We start from the raw sequence: 7,457 nt of genomic DNA on the forward strand, positions 1-7,457 counted from the left end.
TACCAACTCAGTGAAGCGGTGGAAGTAATGTGCCAGTGCCTGGAAGCTGTCAGGGTCTGGATGGGAATGAACAAGCTTGTGCTCAACCCTGACAAGACTGAGTGGCTTTGGATGTTGCCCCCCAAAGATAGCCCAGATATTCCATCCTTAAACTTGGGGGGTGAAATCTTACACCCCTCAGAGAGGGCTCGCAATTCGAGTGTTCTCCTGGATCCGCAACTGACTCTAGAACACCATCTGTCAGCTGTGACCACGGGACCCTTTGCCCAGGTTCGCCTGATGCACCAGTTGCGTCCCTATCTGGACCGGGAGGCACTCCAAATGGTCACACACGCCCTCGTCACCTCAAGGCTCAACTACTGTAACGTGCTCTACATGGGGCTGCCCTTGAAAAGTGTTCGGAGATTACAATTGGTCCAGAATGCAGCCGCGCAAGCGATACTGGGTGTACCTAGATACACCCATGTTACATTATCCTCCGTGAGCTGTAGTGGCTCCCTATTGGTCTCCGAACATGCTTCAAGGTGCTGGTGATTACCTTTAAAGCCCTACATGGCCTAGGACCTGGATATCTCTGTGACCGCCTCCTGCAACATACCTCCCAGGGCCCAATAAGATCGCACAGGGTGGGCCTTCTCCGGGTACCATCGACTACACAATGTCGTCTGGTGGCTCCTCGGAAGAGGGCCTTCTCTGTAGCTGCCCTGGCCCTCTGGAACGAACTGCCCCCCAAAATCCAGACCCTCCCCACTCTCTCGACCTTCCAAAAGTCTGTTAAGACCTGGCTGTTCCAGCAGGCCTGGGGCTGCTGATCTTGATTGACCTTCAGCCCCACTAAGATCGAGTGCATGTTGTGTCCTGTTTTAATTTGTTCTGTTTTATATTTTAAATTTTTAATATCTTCTTTTTTAAACTGTCTTTTATGTAAGCCACCTGGAGTCCTCCAGGCTTGGGCAGCATACAAATCTATTAAAATTGACAAAAAATTGACAAAAATTAAAAGAATCATAGAAATGTTTTTTTTTTCATTTAATGTAATATATTCCTTTGCTAAACCTGTGTGTGTGTGTGTGTGTGTGTGTGTTTGTGTGTGTGTGTGTTGTGTATGAATGTAAAGTGGTAGTCCTTGATTTCAACAGTTCACTTTGTAAAATGTGATTTATGACCGTTTTTCACACTTAAGAGTCCATTTCAGCCTGTCCATGGTCACATGATCAAAATTCAGAGGCTTGGAAACTGATTCATATTTATGACAGTTGCAATGTCCCAAGGTCATGTGATCTCCTTTTGTGCCCTTCAGACAAGCAAAGTCAGTGGGGAAGCCAGATTCAGTTAACAACTGTGTGACTAACTGAACAATTGCAGTGATTTATTTAACAACTATGGCAAGAAAGATGGAGCAAAACTCACTTAACAAATGTCTCACTTAACAACATAAATTTTGGGCTAAATTATAGTTGTAAATCGAGGACTACCTGTATTTCTGCCAAACATGGACATAATATCATATGAATCATGAATTCAATTTTCATTTATGAGATTTTATTTCAGGAAAAACAAAGAGTTGTAAACTAATTTAACTAGGCATTGTCCGTAGGTTTCATATGCGCCACTATAAAATACTTCACCATTCAGCAGAAAAATAAATAATATATAAAAACATGGTAATAGATAATGATATGAGATGGTTATTAAGATGCTGTAATGTAACAGTAATACTAATATTCCCTCAATACAGTACTACCTTGATATGGTTATGAACTTGTATGTTCTGAGGAAGATGAGAGCTATGTCAGAGGTTCAATCATACTGGGCAGGTTTTATCAGAGGAACCAGATGAAGATTAAAAAAATAAATAGTTATTTATTTCTAATAACTAATATGGTGAGATGTAATTACAATTATTCCTTCCCAATCCAACTTACATTACAAGATGTTGTGGAAATAAAACGAGTGAAGATTGTTTCCTTTAAATTACAACAATATTACTGTAATATCTAATACATATGGAAATTTACTGAAATATTTGAATTAATTATTAATGCATTTGATAATTAATGAATTTAATTATTCTGAATTAAATAGTTATTTGTGGCAGAAGAAAATATATATAAGCAGTGCTTCATATAAGATGAGGTTTAAAAAATCTTCTTGTCAACTCTGACTCATAGTATATTTACTCAAGGCATAATGTATAACTCATAGTATATTTACTAAACTCAGAGTAGTCACTAAACTCGTAGTATAACTTTCATTCAAACAAGCTAGTGAAGATATATCTACTTTTAAGAATTAAGAGCTCTTAATTCCTCTTCTCATAGACATGGATGATAAGTCTACAAAGTATGACAAAGCCAAACTATTGAACACGCTAATCAAAACTTGAATTTGTTGAATCAGGGTATTTACTTCAGTAGGTACATTTATCTTGCAAGTTGGAGAAAAACAGGGCATTATATAACCTTCAGCTACAATCCCACACAAGAGATAGGTTTGTCCAACCAGAAGATAGGATTGTCCAACAGCAATGCAGAATTGTTATGCTTCCCTGATGCTTTTGTTCACCAGATAAAGTTTTGTTCAAAAGACAAGTATTTTTACAGTTACAACTGTTGTACATTTTCCAAGCCATTCTGGCCAACAAGATTGAATGCGATTTTAATGACTCCTCAGAACAGAAACTTGTGTCATATTGGCAAAGGTGAAAACCTTGCAAGCTTAATACACTTTTCATGTGGGAGAATAGTTTCAATTTATCTGCTTATGTTGGAAAATAAAGTGTGCTTTCTTTGAATGCTAGGAATCCTGCTGCTGAGGTAAATGCTTCAACTAGTATCCCTTAATGATCACTGGGGTTAAGTGGGCAGGAGGGTTATTTGGGCAGGGCCCAAGTCTCAAAGGAAATCTCTGGCTTGATCATTAATTATTTTAACTTAGAATTTTGAAATGTTGCCTGCATCCACTCAATCTATATATATATAAAGTTTTCCTTTAAGCTTTAAATGCTGAAAGGGCTCAATTTTTTCTAGATCTGTGAAGGGGCCTGTAGCTCAGCAGGCAAAAGTATTTCCACACAGCTGTACATAACTAATCCTAGGTTCAAACAGCTCTTGACAACCGTGATACTTCATCAAACTATATAAAAAGCAGGAATTCAGCTAGTGATGGGATCATGAACCATGCCTACATGTTGGTCTGATTTTTCAAAACAGGAACCTTAGAGATTCCTCTTTAATAACCTTTATTGGTTACAAAAATTTCAACAACTAAACTATTTTCAGTCATACATCTTGTAAACATTAGGGAAGATAATCTCTTAGTTTATTTTTAATAGGTTTTTGATTTTGATGAAGAAATGGTTACCGATGACAGGAAATTTTGAATTGTTCATAACAGTTCCTTGACTCTATCAGTTCCTTTCAATGATAGTGCCTGTAGCTGCAACTTTGCTTTCTAGCAAGGGAACTTTTCACAGAATTTAATTAAATTAAAATAAGCCTTTACAAGTTGAAAACGGAAGTCTACTGGACTTAGAGAAAAACTTACTTTTGAATATAAAAATCTATTCATTATTTTTATATGTTGCTTAGAATAAATGTAAGCACCCAATGCAATTAGAACATAAACAGGATTTTTTTAAATAGAATAGAATTCTTTATTGGCCAAGTATGATTGGACATACAAGGAATTTGTCTCCGGTTATATAAGCTCTCAATGTTTATACAAGCAACAAATGATAAATCATGATTATAATCATCATAAAATACATTCATCATAAATAATAAGATTCAGCATTTAGTGATAGTCATATGATACTAAATAAGCATCAACCTAAATCATACTAGAATACTAAATAAAACAATTAATATAAATTTTAGACACAAGCACAAAGTTATAATCATAAAAAGATAAGGAAATGGGTAATGGGAAAGATGAGAAGGATGATAGTAATAAATATTTACTAAGTAGTGTCGTGGGATTTAATTGTTTAGCAGAGTGATGGCATGAGGGAAAAACTGTCCTTGTGTCTAGTTCAGAGGTGGGTTCCTACCTATTAGGTCCAGTAGGGGCGAATAAGTATAACTCCAACAGACATGTGACCGTAGTGGTACTAATCTTGCCGGCATCTGTTCTGCACTTGCACAGAACAATCCATGGAAAAATGAATTTTTTCTCCTTTTTACTGTTGTGTGCATACGCAGACAGTTTTAAGTGCAAATGCCCCGCCCACCCACCCCACCCAGTAATTCCTCACCTCCCTGTTTACTGTTTACTGTTTATTAAATTTATAGGCCATCCAATCCCGGAGGATTCCGGGCGGCTTACAGAAATAAAAATTAAGAAAAAAAATTAAAAACAAATAAAACAAATAACACAGCAGATTAAAAGGGACACAACATGCACCCAGTCTAAGCGGGGCTGGACCTCAATCAAGAGGTCAACAGCCCCAGGCCTGCCAGAATAGCCAGGTTTTAATAGCTTTTCGGAAGACCATGAGAATGGGTAGGGTCTGGATCTCTGGGGGTAGCTCATTCCATAGGGCCGGAGTGGCAACAGAGAAGGACCTACTCCGAGGCGTCGCCAGCCGGCATTGTCCAGCTGATGGCACCTGGAGAAGGCCCATCCTGTGTGATCTTATCGGTCTTAGGGAGGTGTGCAGCAGAAGACGGCCTCGTAGATATCTGGGTGCTAGGCCATGTAGGGCTTTAAAGGTAATAACCAGCACCTTGAATCGTGCTCGGAGACCAATAGGAAGCCAGTGCAGCTCGCGGAGGATAGGTGTAGTGTCGCTTGCACAGTATCGCTTGCGCGGCTGCATTCTGGACTAATTGTAGTCTCCGAACACTTTTCAGGGGCAGCCCCATGTAGAGCGCATTACAGTAATCCAGTCTTGAGGTGACGAGGGCATGAGTGACTGTTTGCAGTGCCTCCCGGTCCAAATAGGGCCGCAACTGGTGCACCAGGCGAACCTGGGTAAAGGCCCCCCTGGTCACAGCCGACAGGTGATGTTCCAACGTCAACTGCAGATCCAGGAGAACTCCCAAGTTGCGGACCCTCTCTGAGGGGAGCAAATTTTCTCCTCCCAGGCTTAGGGATGGACTAGCTGGGCTGTCCTTAGGGGGCAACATCCACAGCCACTCGGTCTTGTCAGGATTGAGTGCGAGTTTCTTCACTCCCATCCAGACCCTGACAGCTTCCAGGCACTGGCACATCACTTCCACCGCTACGCTGAGTTGGCACGGAGCAGACAGATACAACTGTGTGTCGTCCACGTACTGATGGTATTTAATCCCATGCCGACGAACGATCTCACCCAGTAGCTTCATGTAGATATTAAATAGGAGGGGGGACAAGACCGACCCCTGTGGGACCCCATAATTAAGGGGCCTAGGAGTTGACCTCTGCCCTCCAACCAACACCAACTGCGACCTGTCGGAGATGTAAGAGGAGAACCACCATAAAAGGGTGCCTCCCACCCCCACCTCTTCCAGCCGTCGCAGAAGGATACCATGGTCGATGGTATCGAAGGCCGCTGAGAGGTCGAGCACTAGGATAGAGGAGTAAATAATAAATGCCAGAGATCATCGGTCAGTGTGACCAAAGCGGTTTCGGTGCAGTAACCAGGCTTGAAACCAGACTGAAAAGGGTCTAGATAATCTGCTTCATCCAAGGTCTGTCAGAGTTGGAGGGCTACCACCTTCTCAACAACTTTCCCTAAAAAAGGGAGGTTGGATACTGGATGATAGTTTTTAAGAATAGCTGGATCCAGAGAAGGCTTCTTGAGGAGGGGTCTTACCACTGCCTCCTTCAGAGGTTGTGGAAAAGAACCCTCCCGCAAGGAAGCGTTTGTAATTCTCTGGAGCCAGCCTCGTGTTACTTCCCTGCTGGTCGAAACCAGCCAGGGGGGACACGGATCCAGTAAACAGGTGGAGGCACTCATCGCTCCCATGGCCTTGTCCACTTCATCAGAGGTGACAAGCTGGAACTCATTCCAGGAAGTCTGAGCAAGACCCTCCCTCGGCATCTCCGCTGGTTCTGTCTAAATGAAGTCCAGGTCTGTCTGAATCTGAGTGATTTTGTCTGACAGAAACTGAGCAAACTCCTCAGCCCCTCCTTGTAAGGCATCCCCCGTTTCCCCCCCCTTTCAGGAGGGAACGGGTTATCCTAAACAGGGAGGTTGGGCGAGATTCTGCAGACGCAATAAGAGCGGAAAAATGTGCACATTTTGCCGCCCGTATCGCCACTAAATAAGTCCTAATGAAGGCTCTTAGTAGTGTTCAGTCGGATTCGGAGTTGCTAGCCCTAGGCATCTCTTTTGGTGCTTCATCTCCCGGAGTTCCTCGATGAACCAAGGTGCCCTCCTGGATTCACTGCTGCGGAGAGGCCGTAAAGGCGCAATCTGGTCTAGCGCCTTAGTCGCCACTGTATTCCAGGCGGTGACCAAGGACTCTGTCGGATTGTGGGCAAGAGAGTCAGGTATCTCCCCAAGCTCCTTCTGAAATCCCAGCGGGTCCATCAGATGCCTGGGGCGGAACCACTTAATCGGTTCCACCTCCCTGCAGTGGGGGAGTAGCTTGCGAAAATCAAGCCTCAACAGGAAATGATCTGACCATGACAAGGGCGAGATCTCTATTCCCCTTAACTCAAGATCACGTCTCCACTGCCCTGAGAGAAACACTAGGTCGAGTGTGTGCCCCGCTCTATGAGTCGGACCCTGAATTACCTGGATCAAGTCCATGGTTGTCATGGAAGCCATGAACTCCTGGGCCCCATCAGAGCATTCGCCTAGGGATGACAGGTTGAAATCCCCCAGTACTATAAGTCTGGGGAACTCAACCGCCAACCCGGCTACTGACTCCAGGAGCGCAGGCAGGGCAGTTGTGACGCAGCTGGGAGGTAGGTACGTCAAAAGCAAGCCCACTTGAACCCCTAGGTCCAACTTCAAGAGAAGGGACTCACACCCCACAGTCTCCGGAGCAGGAATCCTGCGAGGAACTAATCCTCGGATAATAATTGCCACTGCCCCACCCCTTCTTTGGTGTCATGGTTGGTGGAGCACCTGAAACCCTTCCGGGCACATTTCTGAGGGGGGCACTCCTCCCTCATGGCCCAGCCAGGTTTCAGTAATACATGCCAGATCTGCCCCCTCATCGTATTAAGTCCCGGACGAGGGGAGCTTTATGAATCACAGACCTGGCATTTAGCAGCAACAACCTGAGACCAGGGTCCTGGCTTCTCTTGCCACCAGGTCCTTGAGTTGAGCTTACAGGGCCGGAATGAGGGATCGCTGTGACGTAGCGAGCCCTCCTTCCCCGGTAATGGTTGGCCTGTAGCTTCCATCAAACCTGCCCCTCCTCATCATGATTGGAATGCTCCGGCCCACCCCCATCCCCGTAGACCCCCCCATGGCCCCCGCTTTTACCGGCAGGCCGCATCTATCATTTATTCTAGGACGA

This window comes from Thamnophis elegans, chromosome Z (assembly GCF_009769535.1).
Source record: "Thamnophis elegans isolate rThaEle1 chromosome Z, rThaEle1.pri, whole genome shotgun sequence".
Classification (NCBI taxonomy): Eukaryota; Metazoa; Chordata; class Lepidosauria; order Squamata; family Colubridae; genus Thamnophis; species Thamnophis elegans.